The sequence below is a fragment of the Schistocerca nitens genome, chromosome 6 (assembly GCF_023898315.1).
Source record: "Schistocerca nitens isolate TAMUIC-IGC-003100 chromosome 6, iqSchNite1.1, whole genome shotgun sequence".
NCBI classification, from domain to species: Eukaryota; Metazoa; Arthropoda; class Insecta; order Orthoptera; family Acrididae; genus Schistocerca; species Schistocerca nitens.
Window position 1 is genome coordinate 713,448,182 of NC_064619.1, and position 23,495 is coordinate 713,471,676.

Consider the following 23,495-nt stretch of genomic DNA (forward strand, 5'->3'; position numbering starts at 1 on the left):
CAGTGTTTTGTCAAGAGACAGATTTATAAACTTTTATCTATGTTTCACCTCAATGATAACACAAAAGCAAAAAAGAAAAGTGAAGCAAGTTTTGATGCACTTCATAAAGTTAGACCTCTCTTAAATTCATTGAGAGAGAAATTCCAAAATATTTATTATCCAGAGAAAACAGTAACAGTCGATGAAGGAATTTGTCGCTACAGAAGAAGAGTAGGCTTCACGTTTCATATATGGCCAATGAACCAAACAAATATGGTATGAAGCTGTACATTTTGGCTGAATCCAGAACAGGATGTATCTGGAATTTTGAGGTATACCATGGAAGAGATGAGCCAGTAGACACCAGTGCTTCTAGTGTCATAAAGCATTTGACCAGTAAGTTTCGTTTCAACACAAGTGTTCAATTAGGTAAAGAATTAGCTGACGATAATATTGATCTTGTTGGGACAGTGATGAAAAACACAAAAGGACTTCCAAAACCACTGAAAGATGCAAAGCTGGAAAAAGGAGAACAGGTCTCCCGCAGCAAAGGGAATGTGCTCGCCTTGCACTGGAAAGATAAAAGAGATTTCTGGATGATCAGTACACGGCACACAGCTACAATGCAGAGTGTCAGAACAAGAAGAGCAACAAAGGAACTGAAACCTGCAGCAGTTGTTGACTATAGTAAAAACAAAGCTGAGGTGGACCTATTTGGGCAACGACTTGTTGTAACCGCAGGAACAAGCCAAGTCTAATTGCAGTACCTTAAGAATAGTACGTAGGAAGAAGTTAAAGTTGTAGCGCTGGACGCCAGGCGTGGCCGAGGGGTCAGCCGAGGCGGCAGTCAAACTGCTGGCCAGCGGCGCTTGATAAGAAAGTAAACACCCAGCAGATACAAACGAAGGTCTGTGTAGGGACTCATGACAAGCAATCAATTAAAAAGTATCAACAGTAAGCATTCCTGGCTAGAGAGAGAGGTCTGGGAGCGGAGAGAGAAAGAAAGAGGGCCCTTGGTGGGGACAGCACTACGTCATGAGGAGCCAATGAAGGGCTCAGGACGCAGTGTGTGACCATATAGGGAGAGGTGCCTCTGCCCCTCCACTCAGCCTCTGAAGAACAATAGCAACAACAATGCTTTAACAATACCAAATAAGGACACGTTGCCTTCGACGCTACGTCATGCCAAGCGCTGGCGGGGTCGAAGGGGAAACGCTAACAAAACCCGAGAGCACGCCGCTCTGAGGTCTTGTCGTGTCTTGTCGGGTCTTGACGTGTCTTGTCTGGTCGGGTCGAAGAGTTAGAGAGTGATAGCAGCAGCCGACTCGGGCTGGGGAACGGGCTGTAGGCAGTCAGCCGGAGATAGTCGCTGGAGAGCGTTAAGGCGTAGCCGCGGGACTCTAACGTAGGGTGTTAAGAAACATTGCAGAACTTCTAGTAGGCAGTCGGAACGGTGGAGTCAGTCACCGTCTCTGTATTAGACTTGGCCTTCCTGTGAGTGCAACCACCGTCAGATAGGGCGAGCTGTATTCACTTAGAATAAACTGCAATTCGTTAAAGTTATCACGACTTTAATTTCTACCACCTTCCTAGCCTTGTGAACACCAGGGATTTCTACATCTTAGCCAGATCAAAAAGTCTCCCTCTCACTAAGGTCAACCGGCTAAAATCCCATCCACGAACCGTGTCACTCAATCCCTCGCAATACCCACGATTGGGACGCGACATAAATAAAACTTTTGGTGCCAGGTGTGGGGTTATCACAAAGGCGCATAGGCTCCTACCTCCAGAAGCCATTAGATTTTGCTACAGCGACTGTGGCAATTGGCAGGAAGTTGTGGCGACTCGCAACTTTCAGCATTAGTAGCAACAGTACGTCAGAGTCCAGAAAGGTAGTCCTCGCGGGTGCAGGGCAACGCAGGACAGCGGCAGCGCGACGCAGAGCGACGAGGCACAGAGGTGCCTGAGCAGCCAGCGTTCGAGTCCGAGGGTCCGGGCCGAGCAGCAGCAGAAGCGGCAGCAGCCGTAGCAGCGGCAGCCGAGGAGAGCGACGGGGTCGGCACAGCCCAGCAGAGCGGCGGCCGGCGCATCGCAGCAGCGCGGGACAGCGCGGGCGCAGAGACAGCGCGGAGCAGCGCGGGCACAAAAAGTACGCGAAGCAGCGCGGGACGACGCGGATCAACAGAGCAGACGGTGCACCGCAAGAGAAGCGGTAATTGTAAAACTGTATTAAGAATATTGTACTTTGTTGTGTAAAGTGTTAACTTAGTTAAGATGCCCCTAACTAATGAAGTTGCGTCATCCTCCACTAGTGGTAAGATGTCAGTGAAAGAGGCCCTATGTATTGTGTCGAAAGTATTCGAAGGGAACAAGAAAGATTTAAGGGAATTCATCGAAAATGTAGATGCAGCTTTTGAATTAGTAAAGCCAGAGGAACACGAAACGTTATTGAAGTTCGTTAAAGCAAAAATAACCGGTGAGGCCAGGTCGAGATTGCAGGTGCGTGAACGCACAGGTACGTGGCAAGAGGTGAAACGCGTGTTAGAAGAAAACTATGCCAGTAAGCGTACTATAGACTACTACGCATGTAAAATTTTCCAGGCAAGACAGGGACTAGGGGAACCAATAGCAATGTGGGCAAGCAGAATTGATGAAATGCAGAGAGACTTTCGAGAAGCAGTAAATAGAGTTACGGCCAGAGAAAACTTGAAAGGTGCGATAGAACTAGTTGATTCATTAGGAAGAGCGTGCTTTATACAGGGTTTAAGTAATGACAGAATACAAACAATAGTGAGAAGCAGAGGCGATGAAATTACGTTGGCAGCAGCAGTGGAGTTGGCACTGCAGGAGGAGAGTGCGATATTGTCCATGAAAGAGCGGGGACTAGCCCCGAGGGTAACGTACACTCGAAATAAGGAAGCGGTAAAAAACGTGAGAGAAAGTAAAGAGTTGAAATGTTTCAATTGTGGGCTGAGGGGTCACATAGCCAGCAAGTGTAGGAAAAGCAGGCCAGAGCATAGAGTACGAGCCATGACGGGTAGAGAATTTACAAACTTTTGCTATGGGTGTAACAAGCCGGGACACACAGACATGGAATGCAGGGTGTGGTTAAGGAAAGTTCACCCGATAGATGTAAGGGAATTCAGAGGAAATCACAGAGAAACCGATGGAGGGTTACGAGAGTGGAGATGTCCACAGTGTAATTTACCAGGGAACTGCGGAGTTCCGTGCACAAGAGTAAAAGATGTTGCGTGCTTTAAGTGTAAGCGGCAGGGCCACTACGCGAAAGATTGCCACGAAGGGCCCTGGCACGCCTGGAGAAAAGGCAGGGTGCCAGTATCTAGCAAAACAGGCAAGGTGGTACAGAGAAACTAAGAGGCGGCAAGGCCGCGCAGTCGGGCCTTGTTGCGATAGGTAAACCCACAGTGAGGGTAATCGACTGTGCAACAGAAAACGACGTGGTAATGTTGTACTGCGTAGAACTAAAGAAGTATTTAAAGTTGCTAATAGACACAGGAGCACAATTGTGTTTGCTAAAGAGGACGAGCATTCCGGTAAAGAGTATGCTGGGAATCAATGAAACAGAAAAGCTTCGGCTAAAAGGTGTAACGAGTGAAGCCGTTAGCACAATAGGCACGGTACAAATAAACTTAAGTATAGACGGATCTGAAAAGGTGAAACAGAAATTTCACGTGTACGGTAGAGGTCTAGACATTCCGTACGACGGATTGATAGGAAGAAATTTCTTAACACAGCATAGAGCTAAACTGGACTATGCAGGTAAAGTAATAAGACTAAAAGGGCGAGATATACCCTTAGTAGTAGAGGAAGAACCAAAGGGACAAGAGATAGAAGCAGATTCAGAAATAGGTGGGGAGATAGGGCCCCGGGAAGAAAGAATAATGTTGTTGAAAGTGGACGGAAAGGTACCACGGGGAATCGAAAGAGAAATGGTCATACCGAGGCAGGAGATTGCACGAGGGGTGCATGTACCTGAGTCCTTAGTAAAAGTGCGAAATGGGAAATGCATAGTAAGTGCATTGAACGTGTCAGAGGACAGAGTTCGACTAGGAAGTGTCAGATTAATAACGGAAGAAGTAGAACGAATAGCGAAAGTACGCGAAGTAAAATGTAGCACTGATACAGTAGGTAAGACGGAAAGTCGTGCTAGTGTGTTGCGAAGGCAACTCAGAATGGATCAGTTCAACGTCGAAGAAAAGAGCGCTCTAGCAGAGGTCTGCACGGAGTACGGAGATGTATTTCATCTACCAGGGGACAAACTGTCCTATACTTCTGCAGTGAAACATAGAATACCGATTGCGCCGGAACACGCGGGGAAGGTAGTGAACGCTAGACCGTACAGGATCCCTGAAGCGCAAAAGGAAGTGCTAAAAGAGCAAATAGAACAGATGCTCAAGGATGACATAATTGTCGAAAGCAAGAGCGCATGGAACGCACCGTTACTGTTAGTTCCAAAGAAGTTAGATGCCAGTGGCAAGCAGAAATGGAGAATAGTAGTGGACTACCGACAATTAAATGACATCACGGTAGGCGATGCATTTCCACTGCCGAATATCTCCGATATCCTGGATCAATTAGGGCAAGCCAAGTACTTCTCGACGCTTGACCTTGCAAGCGGGTACCATCAAATATTGACGGACGAGGACAGAGAGAAAACGGAATTCAGCTCAAACTATCAGCATTACGAATACAAAAGAATGCCGATGGGACTGAAAGGAGCCCCAGGATGTTTCCAGAGACTGATGAACACAGTATTGGCAGGTTTACAAGGTGTTAAATGTTTTGTCTATTTGGACGACATAGTATGTTATGGGAAAAACCTGCAGGAGCATAACGAAAAACTGCGGGAAATATCTGACAGGTTGCGAGAGCACAATTTGAAGTTGCAACCAGACAAGTGTGAATTTCTGAGGAAGGAGGTAATATTCCTAGGTCATTGTATCACGGACAAGAGAATATCACCGGATATGGCAAAGGTGGGGAAGGTGAAGTTCTTCCCACAGCCGAGAACAACAAAAGAACTAAAAGGGTTTCTAGGATTGATAGGGTACTATCGACGTTTCATTGCAAATTTCAGCAAAATTGCGAAACCTCTCCATGAGCTCTTAAAGAAAGGAGTAGAGTACCAATGGGGAGAACGATAGAAGAATGCGTTCGAGGAACTGAAAGAGAAATTAGTGAATCCTCCGTTACTTCAGTATCCTGACTTTACGAAACCGTTTATAATCACAACGGGTGCGAGTAACGCAGCGTTGGGCGCCGTGTTATCGCAAGGGAAAAAGATTGGCGAAGACTTGCCGATTGCATATGCATCCAGAGCACTGAACAAAGCAGAACTGAACTATAGCACAACGGAAAAAGAGTTGTTGGCCATAGTGTACGCGGTAAAACAGTTTAGACCATACGTGTATGGGCGAAAATTCACAGTGGTGACAGACCATAAGCCACTAACATGGATATTTAGTGTGAAGGATCCGAGTTCGAGGCTCCTAAAGTGGAGACTGAAGCTCGAAGAGTACGACTACGAGGTAGTATATAAGCCAGGAAGGCTAAACAGTAATGCGGACGCGTTAAGCCGGATAAGGCATGAAGGAAAGGAAGAGACAAGTTCAAAGCGAAATGTGGAGGCAGAAAGAACCTCCGTAGCACAAGCAATGGCGGAACAGAGTTCCGTAAACGTGCGGCAAGCGCAAGTGTCAGGTGAGATAGACCAGGAAACAAATAGTAATGAGGAAATTAGCCCCGAAGAAAAGTAAAGTATATTAAAAGAGATGCACGATAATCCTTTGGGAGGGCACCAGGGAATGCATAGGACATTCGAGAGGATAAAAGCGTACAAGCAGTGGCGCGGAATGAAGCGGGACATTGAAAATTATATTAGGAAGTGTCCATCATGTCAAAAGAACAAAAATACACAAATGAAAACAAGGATGCCCTTAGAAATTACAGACACAGCTGAAACAGTATTTGCAAAATGTGCAATGGATATAGTGGGTCCACTAGATGTATCTAGTACAGGGAAAAGATACATGCTAACATTCCAAGACGATCTGAGTAAATTCACAGTAGCAGTCCCGATTGACAAGCAAGACGCTGAAACTGTAGCGGAAGCATTTGTAGAAAATATAGTACTAAGATATGGGATTCCATCAGTTTTGTTAACAGATCAAGGATCGAATTTTCTGAGTGATGTGTTTAAAAGTGTATGTAAATTGTTGAAGGTAAAACGTATAAATACCACAGCGTACCACCCTGAGTCAAATGGTGCTCTAGAAAGGAGTCATAGAACAATTGTAGAATATCTCAGACACTTTGTAACAGGAGACCAAAGTTCATGGGACAAATGGGTGCCGTATGCAATTTTTGTGTTCAACACTACACCACACAGCAGCACAGGTTATACACCATTCGAGTTAATGTACGGAAGGAAGGTTAACATAACAGGAGTACTGCAGCAAGAAACAACGCAGGTAAGTTACGATTATGATTCGTATGTCAATAAGCTAAGAGCAAGAATGCAGGAAGCTCATAGAGTGGCTAGGGATTCTATTATAAGGAGTAAGGTAATCAGTAAAGGACAGTATGATCTGAAACAGAACCCAAAAGAATTTAATGTAGGGGACAAGGTGTTATTACACGACGAATCAGTGAGACGTGGGAGATCTCGGAAACTAGATTTGCAATGGAGAGGTCCATTTGAAGTGTTAAAAGTGGAAGGTCCTAACGTAGTTATAAGAGTTAAGAGAAATAAGGAGACAAAAGTACATGTCAACAGGCTGAAACAGTTCTTTTAAAATTCAGGTATGGCACTCAAGTGGCAAGTTGTGCAACTCATCATAGTGATAACAACATACAGCTTCGTTGCATCAGGATACGAAACGAACGATTTCAAAGTAACCTCAATACCAAGTTCATCAGGACTATATTACGATCACGTAGGACAAATAGAGATATACAGTACCACATGGAGAATAGTCACATACGTTAACTTAGATGTAATAACAGAAAGATTTCAAAAAGCAGAGAGGTACGGTAAGGCAGCGGTACAGAGGTGCCGTGACACATTGAACCAATTAAACGTTGGATTAATAGAATGTAGAGTACTAGATCAGCAAGTTACACATCACGTGGAAAAGATTACAGGGCTACAGCAACTCGTACAACAACTCACAAAACACGAAACCCGAAGAAAGAGAGGAGTATTCAACTTCGTCGGACAGGTAAGTAAGATACTGTTCGGAACATTGGACGAGGCGGACGCAGCGTACTATAAGGAAAGAATAGATGCTATGGAAAAGAACTCTGAAGGGTTGCTGAGGTTAACTAAGGAACAGGTGGCAGTGGTAAGGGCCACATTAGCAGGAGTAAACAGAACAGTATATACACTAGAATCAAATGAACACATTCTAAGGACAGGCATGCAGAGACTAGAAAGGTTCATGAAGGAATATGTGAAGGAAACAGATATGGGTTTCAAATGGGTAGCAACTTTTGCCACTGTAACGGAACAAGTATTACAATTAGCGGCAGTGTTTGGCCAAATCGAAGAAGAGTACGAGCAAATGATAAATGCCATTGTAAATGCTCAAAACGGAAAACTTCAGCCCCACATCATTAATCCAGTGCAAATTGTGAAGTACCTAAGTTTAATCCGAGACGAATTAAAGGACGTGAAGTTTCCTGTTCCTCTCGCGGAGTCATCAGGCTACCTCTTGTTAAGAATAATCGATCTAGATGTTTTCATTTCCGGTAGCATACTAGGGTACATAATTAATATTCCTTTAATAGATAATAATAATTTCAATTTGTACAGAGTTCTCCCATTACCAAAGGAGATCCCAAATATGAAAGGAAGGTACATATACATACAGCCAGAGAAAGAATTTCTACTGATAGATGAATCCAAAAGGCAGTACGCGAAACCTTCTGCGGATGATCTAAAATGTAAAGAATTGAGTAAGAACAGAAGACTGTGCAGACATTCATTCGCATTGCTATCGACATTCGACCATGAGGAATGCGAGGCCAAATTATTACAACCGGTAAGAGAAATTCCGGAAGATTGTGTGCGAAAAAATAGTCGCACTGAATCAGAGCCTTTGGACCCATCTAAACAGCAACGAATGGCTATATGTAGCTCCTAAGGAAGAAGGACTGACAGTATCTACATCTACATCTACATCTATACTCCGCGAGCCACCTTACGGTGTGTGGCGGAGGGTACTTATTGTACCACTATCTGATCCCCCCTTCCCTGTTCCATTCACGAATTGTGCGTGGGAAGAACGACTGCTTGTAAGTCTCCGTATTTGCTCTAATTTCTCGGATCTTTTCGTTGTGATCATTACGCGAGATATATGTGGGCGGTAGTAATATGTTGCCCATCTCTTCCCGGAATGTGCTCTCTCGTAATTTCGATAATAAACCTCTCCGTATTGCGTAACGCCTTTCTTGAAGTGTCCGCCACTGGAGCTTGTTCAGCATCTCCGTAACGCTCTCGCGCTGACTAAATGTCCCCATGACGAATCGCGCTGCTTTTCGCTGGATCATGTCTATCTCTTCTATTAATCCAACCTGGTAAGGGTCCCATACTGATGAGCAATACTCAAGAATCGGACGAACAAGCGTTTTGTAAGCTACTTCTTTCGTCGATGAGTCACATTTTCTTAGAATTCTTCCTATGAATCTCAACCTGGCGCCTGCTTTTCCCACTATTTGTTTTATGTGATCATTCCACTTCAGATCGCTCCGGATAGTAACTCCTAAGTATTTTACGGTCGTTACCGCTTCCAATGATTTACCACCTATGGCATAATCGTACTGGAATGGATTTCTGCCCCTATGTATGCGCATTATATTACATTTATCTACGTTTAGGGAAAGCTGCCAGCTGTCGCACCATTCATTAATCCTCTGCAGGTCTTCCTGGAGTACGTACGAGTCTTCTGATGTTGCTACTTTCTTGTAGACAACCGTGTCATCTGCAAATAGCCTCACGGAGCTACCGATGTTGTCAACTAAGTCATTTATGTATATTGTAAACAATAAAGGTCCTATCACGCTTCCTTGCGGTACTCCCGAAATTACCTCTACATCTGCAGATTTTGAACCGTTAAGAATGACATGTTGTGTTCTTTCTTCTAGGAAATCCTGAATCCAATCACAAACCTGGTCCGATATTCCGTAAGCTCGTATTTTTTTCACTAAACGTAAGTGCGGAACTGTATCAAATGCCTTCCTGAAGTCCAGGAATACGGCATCAATCTGCTCGCCAGTGTCTACGGCACTGTGAATTTCTTGGACAAATAGGGCGAGCTGGGTTTCACATGATCTCTGTTTGCGGAATCCATGTTGGTTATGATGAAGGAGATTTGTATTATCTAAGAACGTCATAATACGAGAACACAAAACATGTTCCATTATTCTACAACAGATTGACGTAAGTGAAATAGGCCTATAATTATTCGCATCTGATTTATGACCCTTCTTGAAAATGGGAACGACCTGTGCTCTCTTCCAGTCGCTAGGTACTTTACGTTCTTCCAGAGATCTACGATAAATTGCTGATAGAAAGGGGGCAAGTTCTTTAGCATAATCACTGTAGAATCTTAAGGGTATCTCGTCTGGTCCGGATGCTTTTCCGCTACTAAGTGATAGCAGTTGTTTTTCAATTCCGATATCGTTTATTTCAGTATTTTCCATTTTGGCGTCCGTGCGACGGCTGAAGTCAGGGACCGTGTTACGATTTTCCGCAGTGAAACAGTTTCGGAACACTGAATTCAGTATTTCTGCCTTTCTTCGGTCGTCCTCTGTTTCGGTGCCATCGTGGTCAACGAGTGACTGAATAGGGGATTTAGATCCGCTTACCGATTTTACATATGACCAAAACTTTTTAGGGTTCTTGTTTAGATTGTTTGCCAATGTTTTATGTTCGAATTCGTTGAATGCTTCTCTCATTGCTCTCTTTACGCTCTTTTTCGCTTCGTTCAGCTTTTCCTTATCAGCTATGATTCGACTACTCTTAAACCTATGGTGAAGCTTTCTTTGTTTCCGTAGTACCTTTCGTACATGATTGTTATACCACGGTGGATCTTTCCCCTCGCTTTGGACCTTAGTCGGTACGAACTTATCTAAGGCGTACTGGACGATGTTTCTGAATTTTTTCCATTTTTGTTCCACATCCTCTTCCTCAGAAATGAACGTTTGATGGTGGTCACTCAGATATTCTGCGATTTGTGCCCTATCACTCTTGTTAAGCAAATAGATTTTCCTTCCTTTCTTGGCATTTCTTATTACACTTGTAGTCATTGATGCAACCACTGACTTATGATCACTGATACCCTCTTCTACATTCACGGAGTCGAAAAGTTCCGGTCTATTTGTTGCTATGAGGTCTAAAACGTTAGCTTCACGAGTTGGTTCTCTAACTATCTGCTCGAAGTAATTCTCGGACAAGGCAGTCAGGATAATGTCACAAGAGTCTCTGTCCCTGGCTCCAGTTCTGATTGTGTGACTATCCCATTCTATACCTGGTAGATTGAAGTCTCCCCCTATTACAATAGTATGATCACGAAACTTCTTCACGACGTTCTGCAGGTTCTCTCTGAGGCGCTCAACTACTACGGTTGCTGATGCAGGTGGCCTATAGAAGCATCCGACTATCATATCTGACCCACCTTTGATACTTAACTTAACCCAGATTATTTCACATTCGCATTCGCTAATAACTTCACTGGATATTATTGAATTCTTTACTGCTATAAATACTCCTCCACCATTGGCGTTTATCCTATCCTTGCGGTATATATTCCATTCTGTGTCTAGGATTTCGTTACTGTTCACTTCCGGTTTTAACCAACTTTCCGTTCCTAATACTATATGCGCACTATTTCCTTCAATAAGAGATACTAATTCAGGAACCTTGCCCTGGATACTCCTGCAGTTTACCAATATTACGTTAACTTTTCCTGTTTTTGGTCTCTGAGGACGGACGTTCTTTATCAACGATGATAATGTTCTCTCTGGTAAGCCGTCAGGTATTTTATCGTTTCGCCCAAGGGGGGGTCCCTCTAACCTAAAAAACCCCCGTGTGCACGCCACACGTACTCTGCTACCCTAGTAGCTGCTTCCGGTGTGTAGTGCACGCCTGACCTGTCTAGGGGGGCCCTACAGTTCTCCACCCAATAACGGAGGTCGATGAATTTGCAACCATTATAGTCGCAGAGTCGCCTGAGCCTCTGGTTTAGACCCTCCACACGGCTCCAAACCAGAGGACCGCGATCGACTCTGGGCACTATGCTGCAGATATTAAGCTCAGCTTGCACTCCGCGTGCGATGCTGGTTGTCTTCACCAAATCAGCCAGCCGCCGGAAGGAACCAAGGATGGCCTCAGAACCCAAGCGGCAGGCGTCATTCGTTCCGACATGTGCTACTATCTGCAGCCGGTCACACCCAGTGCGTTCAATAGCTGCCGGAAGGGCCTCCTCCACATTACGGACGAGACCCCCCGGCAAGCACACCGAGTGCACACTGGCATTCTTCCCCGACCTACCCGCTATTTTCCTGAGGGGCTCCATAACCCGCCTAACGTTGGAGCTCCCTATAACTAATAGGCCCGCCCTCTGTGACTGTCGGGACCTTGCCGGAGAATCGGCCACTGGCCCAACAGGCGAGGCATCCTGTGGTGGCTCGGAAACGATGTCATCACCACTAGGAAGCACCCCGTACCTGTTGGAAAGGGGTAAGGCAGCCGCCACGCGGCCAGATCCCACCTTCGCCTTTCGGCCAGGCACGCGCGAGCCCACCACTGTCCGCCATTCACCCTGGAGTGATGGCTGACCGGTAAGATGCTCACTGCCGGAAGACGCAGCGACATCAGGGGTTCCATGTGATTCCAAGGCCACCGAAGTAGGCATAGGTCTCACCACAGTTGCCCCAACGCCACTACGAGCCGACGCCTGCGCCTCGAGCTCGATGAGCCTAACAGACAAAGCCTCCACCTGTCCCCGAAGAGTGGCCAATTCTCCTTGCGTCCGCTCACAACAACCACAGTCCCTACACATGACTATGTTTACCCTACTCTATACGGTGACAAATTCCCAAGATAATCTTCTGATGAGCTACTCTGATAATCAAGAAACACTCACTGAAATACGAGACGCGAAAACTACGCTAGGTTTTCCCACAAAAACTATTTAAAAGCTAAGCGCAGCAAATAAGTACAAAAACACTGTTATTGAAATAAAAGGTTCTACCTAGTAAGCACTCGAACACGCAAGAAATTACAAAAATAAACTAGTAATTACACAGATAACTGAAAATAAGTCGCTGCTGTTTGTAAAATATGTAAGAAGCAAACGGTGTACTCGCCTTAGTAGTAGCAGGAGCTAGCGATGCGCTCTCGCTGACGGTCTAACTGACACTGAGCTGCTCTAACCAAACATACAAGCCTGCACGATACGATGTGGAAAGGAACCCCCGAAGGAGTTATTAATGAAAGGGGTAGGAAAGATAAGTTTTTATAGTAAATGTAAAGGGTATGGAACGAGAGTGTTCATACAAACAGATAGAGTAATTCATAGTAACGTAACAAAGAAGGATATAATACCTCAAATTAATTAGAATTTGACTGTTGTGTAGTAAACGAGGAAAAGAAAAATGTCTCAATGCTAACGTTAGATTTACCATTGGAGCAGGTAGTAACACAATTAGACGACTTGAAAGTCGCTGGGAAAAGGTTGGACGATGTCCAGCGGATGGCAGAAAGGCAGGAGGAAGAACTAAAATACTCCAGATACTTTACCCATTACTCAGTAACTACATACATAGCTATAGCAATAGTCATTTTTTATTGTAATAACATGTTGTTGTAAAAATTGTAAATGCTGTAAAGAATGCTTCAAAAGTTTATGGAAGTACTTCGACGATAGTAACTGTTGTGGAAAAGTATGTATAAGAAACACTATAGTAAATCAATATCCAGAGACTAGCTTAAGTAGAAGACAAGCTAATAAAGACACTGAAGATATAGTAATATATGAAAGATGTGGGAAAAACCAAGAAGAGTCAGTTATGTTCAGAAACAGGCGTTAAGTAAAATCAAAAGTTAAAATATATTAGAAGTGTCTTATGAAAAGGTGTAATCTATTTTAGTGTTTTGTCAATTTTTGAAACTGTACATATTTGTAATTACCAATGTTGAATGAAAATTATATTTTGTATCAATGCTTTTAAAAATGTACCTTGATTGTAATTGTATCAATGATTTGGAAAAAAATGTACCTTGATAAATGTATATTTGATAAATAATTGTTGTAGCAATGATTTGAAAAAAAAAAAAAAGAAGAAGAAAAGTGTATCTTGATAAATGTATGTTTGATAATTGTTGTAGCAATGATTTGAAAAAAAAAAAAAAAGAAGAAAAGTATCTTGATAAATGTATGTATCAAATGATTGTGTCTCTCGAAGAACTTAATGGAATTAAGTGTATGTGAAAGAAAAAGAAAACATATGAAGTGTTGATGTAACAAAAGAAAATGTAAGCAAATAAATTGAGAGAATCACAATTGACGGTACTCTGAGGACTAACGCCAATTTCCCTGGCGGTGGAGGTGGTGTAACCGCAGGAACAAGCCAAGTCTAATTGCAGTACCTTAAGAATAGTACGTAGGAAGAAGTTAAAGTTGTAGCACTGGACGCCAGGCGTGGCTGAGGGGTCAGCCGAGGCGGCAGTCAAACTGCTGGGCAGCGGCGCTTGATAAGAAAGTAAACACCCAGCAGATACAAACGAAGGTCTGTGTAGGGACTCATGACAAGCAATCAATTAAAAAGTATCAACAGTAAGCATTCCTGGCTAGAGAGAGAGGTCTGGGAGTGGAGAGAGAAAGAAAGAGGGCCCTTGGTGGGGACAGCACTACGTCATGAGGAGCCAATGAAGGGCTCAGGATGCAGTGTGTGACCATATAGGGAGAGGTGCCTCTGCCCCTCCACTCAGCCTCTGAAGAACAATAGCAACAACAATGCTTTAACGATACCAAATAAGGACACGTTGCCTTCGACGCTACGTCATGCCAAGTGCTGGCGGGGTCGAAGGGGAAACACTAACAAAACCCGAGAGCACGCCGCTCTGAGGTCTTGTCGTGTCTTGACGTGTCTTGTCTGGTCGGGTCGAAGAGTTAGAGAGTGATAGCAGCAGCCGACTTGGGCTGGGGAACGGGCTGTAGGCAGTCAGCCGGAGATAGTCGCTGGAGAGCGTTAAGGCGTAGCCGCGGGACTCTAACGTAGGGTGTTAAGAAACATTGCAGAACTTCTAGTAGGCAGTCGGAACGGTGGAGTCAGTCACCGTCTCTGTATTAGACTTGGCCTTCCTGTGAGTGCAACCACCGTCAGATAGGGCGAGCTGTATTCACTTAGAATAAACTGAAATTCGTTAAAGTTATCACGACTTTAATTTCTACCACCTTCCTAGCCTTGTGAACACCAGGGATTTCTACATCTTAGCCAGATCAAAAAGTCTCCCTCTCACTAAGGTCAACCGGCTAAAATCCCATCCACGAACCGTGTCGCTCAATCCCTCGCAATACCCACGCTTGGGACGCGACAGACTGTCATATGGGGCTATGGATCACAGGACTGTTAAGTGGTGGAGGAAACTAGCTGTACATTGCATAATAATGGCAGTATCAAATGCCTGCATACTGCATAACATAATCAAAAAGAAAAAAACTTGTAACCTCTCTCAGTTTATTCAAGAAGTATGTGCAGGATTTGTGGTGTCTGCTGGGCCTTCGACAGAGAGCTTTCCACGGGGATCATCAAAATTAGCACAACTCTCACAAAAGCACTTCCCTAATCATGTCAACATTCCAGAAGGGAAGAAAAAAGGACAAAGGAGTGTGGTGTGTGGCAAAAAGGAGAAATGTTCAACAGGTAAGGCTGGAAGAAAGGACACTTCATATAAGTGCACCAAATGTAACGTCGGGTTGTGTATCTCCCTCTGCTTCAAAGTTTATCACACCGTTGTCCACTGTAGAATGCTAATTGTATACTGAACTTATGCTTATTGTTACTGTTCTTTATTTCAAATGAACTGTAAATACTTTTAGTGGATAAGAACATATTTCATTGTATATTGTAGTGTAATTCTTTTTCAATTTTTTCCGGCAATAAATATCACTGACTTGAAATTTCATTGGTGCCTTCCAATTTTAAATTATTGACCCCAAAATTTGAGTACTTGATGTAAAAAATCCAATAAACATAAAAATGTTTTGGAATTAAAGTACCAGAGCTGTACAGTAACAAGAAATTACAGAAAAACACTGATTTTACCCAGTCCGCAGGTGATGGCAACTACAAACCACATAAGCACTGTAAGTGTTAAGAGACGTAGGTATCCATGAGCCAAATGTGACTTAATTCTGAAATGGTCAACTGGTCACCCACTGTGAGATTTCATGGAATGAGCCTGTATTGTTTGGATACAGTATGATGAGCTTTCTCATAGAAAATGACATCTCCAAAGAGTTGCAGTACTACTGAAGTACATATTGACTTAGTTCTGAAAAATAACTAATGTCACAACAAGACAACAAGTGTGTTGTTCTTGAAGTTGTAACTGCATACTGTATACGTGACCACTATCAAAATCCATAATCACACAGATAGTTACTTTTATTTTAAATCACAAATATCTGTGTGTGTGTGTGTGTGTGTGTGTGTGTGTGTGTGTGTGTGTGTGTGTCAATGCTGACTTTCCATTTCGTCTAAGAAAGTTGGATAAAAATACTGACAACTTTTTAGGATGTAGAGAAATAGGCCTTCTAAACACTCTGAAAACAAATGCCAGGAAATTAAATACATTCTCATGTGTTGACCTCTGCTCAATCAATAATTAAACACTCTTCCTAGCAAACCCTTTGGGTATGGGTCTGGATCTGGGAGGGCTCCATGAGGTTTGGGCCTAGTGCAAATGTGTCATCTGTTACCTATGCAAAAGGAGTAACCACTTTGCTTTTCTCTGATATCAATGTCGGTTATGGAAGTTGCAGTTCATTTTCAATAACCTTATTCATTCCGTCGTCTGAGATTCTCTCCTGGCATTCCAAACTGGCATACTGAATTCTGTAGTGAGCATCTGCAATAGCCATCAAAACAACACCACATGTTAGATAATAGCTGTGTTGATTGAAGCACCAGAAAACAGTGGCAGTCTGTATTGTGTGATTCTCGCCAATTGCATCAATGCAGTGGATGAAATTCAAGTTTTAAATCATACCTGTTTGCAGTTTCTCACCATTCTTCCTCTGCACTTGGTATCTGCTTACAATACAAAATATCAGAAGCCACAAAGCAACCACCTTCTCCCGTGGCAGACAAAGACGACCTGCCCCCAGTACACATCCAACACACCGACAGCTCCATGGGTAAGATGTGCCAACTAACCTTGCACAAATCATTATCTTGCATTTTAGTGCAAAGACAATCAGTTAAGGGCACAGCCTAGAATTACATGCCACAAATGGCATGGACAGAGCGTCAGAGACTACATCGTCACAAAACCAATTTCGTGTTTCTGTTGAATCTTTGGACTTGATATGACGTCACTGGCCAAAGTGATAGTTAGCATCAAGCACCCTGGTTTGTCCTAATGATTTATAAAGACAATTCTATCAACAAAAATGCTTTTGAATTTAACTTTGGTTCAAGGGAAAATTGGAATTCAGTAATTCTGAAGCACACATTAAATAATGAGGTCATTGGTCAAACAGGTGATGAAATGGAAGATATTTATTTAGTTTCTTTTGCTGCTATTAAAACTGTAGCTGCAAAGCCTATAAAGTGCACTATTGGACAAGTTATAACAGTAGATATTGATGAATAAGAAGTGATCTCCTTTAGGAAGAACAAAGCAAGACAACCAATTTAGCCTACATTTAAAGGTGGTAAAAATGCACTGGTAAAATGATCTCAGATTCTTCATATTCATGTTATGCCAAATATTGACCACTGACAAAGAATTCAGTAATTCCAAAGAATCATTGCCTATCAAACACATGGGCTCTGAACAATATATATTGAATGATGAAATACACTAAATGCACAGCTGTTGTGATGGGAGATATGGAATGTTTTGTGAGTGCCATGGAAACATTATGTAGCATTTAGCATTGTGAATTGGAATGAGTGAAGCTGTTGGCATCTCTAGTCTCAAAACTCTTACCTGGTGAAACTCAATTCCTCAATTGTGCAGCGTGCAATCTTATTTTGATGTCTGTTGGGAATACAGCTTGCTGCCAAATGATGATTTCAGGAATTGTGTCAAGTGTCGTGGAGACAGCTGAGTGAAACTTCATAAGAATGGCGTGAATCCCAATTTCCCTCTTTAATTGTACTGTGCATGGTGTCACAAAATGATATTGGCAAGGAGAACACGTGGTTTGGTAACTGTAATCTTACCATTGAAAATAGCATTATTTTAGTCTAACACTGGGTAAGATAACACGTACTACACAGTACCACTTCCAAAACTGAGTCATCGGAAAACATCATTTGGAACTGCTACAGGTTCTGTCAAGAAGTCTGCTACTGATAGTCAAGAATGACAGCATTCCTATCAGTGGACAAAACAAGACAATGAAAACATATGAATTACATATAGCCAATTAGAAATACCAGAATGGACAAATACTAAAAAATGAAACTGAAGCACACAAAGATCTTCAGAGCCATTGAAAGGGAATCTTTAAGTGCTTCATAATTCATGTAAATTTGAGGGACACGAAAACTTGAGTGTCTCTCGTAAAGCACTTCACCTTGCCAAGAATCAGAGAGTTACCAGACAGATTTTATTTTCTACAACACAACGAAGAAAAGTTTCCAACATGAATCTGTAAATCGTTCTATGGAATTTGTCTCTTTGGATGTGTCATTCGTCCACACACAGAACATAAGAGTGCTTGTGGAAATCTGTCAAAGTGTTAATTAAAAGAGAGGTCCTAACAGGGGAGAGGGAGGGACTATATTTCTTCCAGTAACTGTACTTAGACAACTCGCAGTTTCATGGTAAAATTCAAACTTCTGAGACTCTCCCAGTATTCCTGAGATGTGTATCTAGAGTGTACCCAGATTAAGGGAAACAAGGACTACTTCAGGTGGTGCATGAAACCCTTAGAATAGCCCATGAATAAGACACTGCTGCCGAGTCATGTAAACATGATTACTGGTTTCATTTGTAACTAATGATAACTTAGTAAACATTCGTCTTTTGTCACTGATCTCGTCAACACAAAATACAGTATCCATGTTTGTGCAGTTGGTATATATTGTCCGGGGCCAACATGTTTAATACACAACGCTTCTTGGAAATTAGCACGAATTCCATTCCCCGGCTTGGACATAAATATTTTTCGTCTGATCTATTTCCATTCAAATATGTAAACTAGTTCAGAATGGAAATCTATATTTTTCAAAATAAAAACTGTTTTGTAGTAGTCCCATTGCACCACTTGAAAAAATAGTTTTAATATTAAAATACCAGATAGGAATGAAAAACATAAGAAATTAATATGCAGAAAGGACTACTGACTCAAGAAGCACAAAAAGTTTAGGAGTCCAGTTGGTTAAAATTGCGGGTTATTCCATGCCAAATCAACACACCTATTTTACCACACCATTTTAGATTTTGCTAAAATTTAGTATACTTATTGTGGGTGCTGAGTCTAAGAAAAATTCCAAATCTCAATTTTTTATCCGAAACCATTCCTGAAATATGGTTATGTAAATTTTCCAAAAACCAGCCAAAAATGTGTGAACGGACTTTTTTTAAATTGCCATAGGAGCTGCTGTAATTGAGATAGCGGGCTGGGAAAGGTGTCATTTTTGTATGCTCTATCCACGAATATACAACAAAACATAGCTTTGAATTAATAAACTATTTCAGAATACTAATTAATATTTTGATTTAATTTTTTTTACAAAGTACATATTTGAAAATTTTCAAAATATTCTACTTCATACCGTTGTAAATCATATGGCAAAATATAAATGTGGGATGATGATGGGTTCATTGTTAAAAACAATTATTCTGGACTCTGTTTTTTCACTAACAGCCATAGTTTGAGGAAACTAACCTTTAACAAACAGGAATTTCATTAAAATATACTGAAAGGTAAGTAAAAAAAGTATTAGAAGTATCAAAACATCACCTTATTAAAACAAAACTAATCAGCATTTTTATAGCTGATTGCTTATTTTAATTTCATACAACTTTAACAGTATATTAACTGATAAAACAAAAAAGTTTGAACATTTAACTACAAACTGAAATAAAGTATGAAAAAGTACAAGTATTTACATAATAGTTCAGGTCCATGATGTTTGGAATGAAACTAGTAAAAAAAATTAAATACACAATGTTTGTTTTTGAGTAACAGGTATCTATCTATACATAGCTAAATTTAACACAATCGGTACTAACAGTAATTTTGAAACAACTTTCTATAAAACACACATTAACACTAACCTCAGACAAAAATTAAGTTTTGAGTTGAAAGCAGTTTCCCAACAAATTGTCTTGGAACTTCACAGATTACATTTTAATAAAGCCGACTGGGTTCGGTTTACATCACATTCAGTAAGAATGTAAGTTTCCCTCTGTCGCAGTAAATGGATTTACATTTGTGAGGACATCCACAACGGATAGGACATCTGCTTGTGCAGGGCAGAAGAATGACTTAGCTGGTCCACATGGATGAAGAAAAGTTATTTTCACTTCATCAAGTTCTTTGTTTTATGTACCCACCCAAGCCACCAGTTTCTGCCATATACAGTGGTGACATAGCCTGATACATAAACTTCAGTTTGTCTGGTGATGTTACTTCCCTCTCCCAACTCTGCATATCACCTGAAAAATACCTAACTATTAATTTTGATGTAGTGTTGGGGAATGAAAGGTAATGACAGTGGCACGTAAAGTGCCCTCCGCCACACACCGTTGGGTGGCTTGCGGAGTATAAATGTAGATGTAGAAATTGCTGTGTTCCTTTGATTGTCAATGTCTCTTCAAGCCGGCTATTTAATAATATTTCTGAAGCAGCATAGTCTTATTGAGTGGAATATGCAAAATCAACACATGTGAAATTATCCACTGCCCACTCAAATAGATCTCGTGGGGTTTGGATCTGATTTTGGTATGGCCTTTGCAAACTTACACGAGCTGCCAGTCTCTTAACTGAACACCCTACTCCACCACAAGGCCCTTTCCCATGTGTTGTGGCTGAAAAGTGCCACTCAGATTTTATGTTGAAATCTTCCTAGCAAAGGCAAAAGTTCAGGAAGTTTTTCTTATTTTTGTACTGAGCAGCAGAACCATCAGAATAATAGTATATATTTTTTGGAAGTTTTGAAATTTATTTGTCAGATAAGAAAAGCTTCTGTTGAAAGGCGTAAACCGCAACTGTATTGTGCTCCAGGCAATCTGAAACAATGACAAAGCTCATATGCTCAATTTTGTCTTACTGTTTGTAATATAGCTATAACAAATGGATGAACAGTAATCTGTTGTCTTGTCTCTGAGCTTCATCCTATAAAACTATACTATAATTTTCCAAAAAATCACATATGATGACAAATTCAGATTCCATAAAGTTTTCTCTTGTGGAGACATCTTACTACAAAATAAATCTATGAATTCTTCAGAAGTTTTCTGAACAATTTCCAGATTACAGCAGTCAACTGACATCCACTGTCGAAACTGAACTAGATCAATTAAGTTTTCATCAAAGAAGTCTCGTAAAATTTTACGTATGACAGTTTCTCCTGGGCAATATTCACAATTTCCCATGTTGCAATCAACTGATGATGGGTTGCAAAGCATTTTTATAATGCACTGCTTATAATTGTTTAAGCTGCTGTTTGTTACTGTATTTAGTTTGGCATTTTCTATCATTAATTTTATGTTTTAGTGAGTTGTGCACACACAGACAGTGTGTGCGCCACTCCAGCCAGCAAATACACAATGTTTCAGTCTCAACTCGGCAAATTTAGAGAAACCTATTTTTATGTTAGGAAACTTGTCTTTAAAATGTTTGTAAGCTTCTGTAAGGTTACACAAATTAAGTCTTTTTGATATTTTTTTTTACTTCCACTTGTTTCTGTAATTGTCACACAATCTTTAATACCTGGCATTACCCGGCTAACTTCATCATTTTCATAAAATGAATGTACAGTTTTGACAGTTTCTGTTGGTAAACACTTCCCTGATTTTGGGTTTGGATCTTCCATGAATCGTTTCTCTTTCAAAACTTTTTTGGACTGCCGAACAATGTAATTAGGAGCATTAAATTCCCTCATTATTTTCCTGACACCCCACTTTTCAGGTGAACTTTTAAGAATCATTAGTTTTTTGCTCTACTTATAGAATTATTACAGTTTGTTTCGATTTTTTGAAGAACGGATTCATCAGTATCAGTATCTGATGAAGTTTCAGCTGCAACAAAAAGTTTACATGTCACTGATGAGATTTTTTCCACTTTTGATTTACTGTATCGTCTAGATGTTAGTTCTTTCTTATCAATTGGGGACTCACCTAGTTCTTGAAGTGATGTGTTAAGTGTCTGAACAACCAATGAACTTGCAGTGAAGTCAGGGTCTTGGTCTGGGATGATTATCTCTGATCCAAAAGGATCTTCTTCAACACTTATAACTGATGGGCTCTGGTTTATTTTTCAATGTGGTTACATATTTCCTACATTTCCCACAAATCCTGCCACCATTAGCTATTTGTGGAAATAATTTGAGCATTCATGCTGTGACATTTCTCAGTTTTTTCTGTCTCTAATAAAATGATTTGACTTCTTCAATGGATTACAACACTGCACTCTTACAGCACTGCACTTTTTATTTGGTTCCATATTGATACAAAAACCACTTACAAACTCTCCTTCAATTTATAGATTTACTTGTAAATGAACTATTAAATATACTTGATACAAACTGGTCAACACAGAGTTAACAATTGATTTGCACAAAAACCACAGTGCACAATAATGCTATAGGCACACTAAGCCTTAGAAGGTAACAGTCGTATATCCTCTTAACAATGGCTCCAGTCTCTCAATGATTGTACAGACGTCAAGCACGGTGTGTGTTTCAACTTGTTCACAGCCTGCTACATACATAGATGGGAACACAGGCATGCTCAGCCTTCATACAGTGGCTAAAGTCTGTGCTAATGAAATGTGCATTTTTGGACCAGAAGTATTACATCAATAGTCTACTTCCAAGTTTTTCACACCTTATTTAAATCTTAGCTATAGGTCCTACACTCAACATTTCGTTTTGCCGGTTAATAGACTATTAGTTTAAACTGTAAGAAATTTAAAAATAATAATAATAATAATAATAAGCAATCAATTATAGAAAATATTGTTTGGTTTTGTTTCAAGAAGGTGATACTTTGATATTTCTAGTACTTTTTTAATTACCTTTCAGTATATTTTAATGAAATTCCTGTTTGTTAAAGGTCACTTTGGTCGAAAAACAAGTATCCGGAATAATTTTTTTAAACAATGAACCCATCATCATCCCACATTTATATTTTGCCATGTGATTTATAACAGTATGAAGTAGTTATCGAAATATTTAGAAAATTTTTAATTATGTACTTAATGTGAAAAAATTAAATTAAAATATTAATTAGTATTCTGAAAAAGGTTATTAATTATAAGCTATGTTTTGTTGTATATCACTGGAAAGAGCATGAAAAATGCTGCAAAATGACACCTTTCCCAGCTCTCTAGCTCAATTAGGGCAGCTCCTAGGGCAACTTGAAAAAAGTCCGTTCACACATTTTAGCCAGTTTTTGAAAGGTTTACATGACCATATTTCAGGAATGGTTTGAGGTAAAAAACTGAAATTTGGTATTTTTCTTAGTTGCAGCACCCACTATAAGAATACCAAGTTTCAGCAAAATCTAAGAGAGTGAGGACAAATTTTTATTTATAGTGCGTTGATTTGACATGGAATGACCCTTTCACAGAATTTTTATACTATGTCACCTAAGGTGGATTTTACATCCTACCTAAGTCCCATTCCATTACACATGTATTTGTACTCATTCACACAATAGTAAATATTTCTAAAATCTTATTTTTCTAAAATTATATTTAGAGCAATATCATTTTATGGTGACACAAAGAGAGTTCCTGATCCAAAGTGATCAAACTTTTGAAATGTAAAATTAAAAAAAGAAATAAAAATGTAAAAAAATTTAATTTTACACTGATGACGAATTCTATTACACAAAACGGCTTTCATCCCATATTGTAGTTAAGTCTTATTAAAGAAAACACTACACATCAAAAAAACTGTAAAAGTTACCTACTGGACCCACCTGCTCTCTTCACTGAGCACAGTGCACAAGAAGATGCAAAAATACCAATGAAAATGATTGATATCAGTGTCAACAGACTATAAACATTTGTTTAACAATACAA

At 40.8% G+C, this 23,495-nt stretch overlaps 1 long non-coding RNA gene across 2 annotated transcripts in view; it reads right to left on the bottom strand.

The window, feature by feature from the left end:
* The window catches only part of LOC126263101 (uncharacterized), a 118,401-nt gene that overhangs the window by 93,448 nt on the left and 1,458 nt on the right, over positions 1–23,495 (bottom strand). The window lies entirely within an intron of this gene.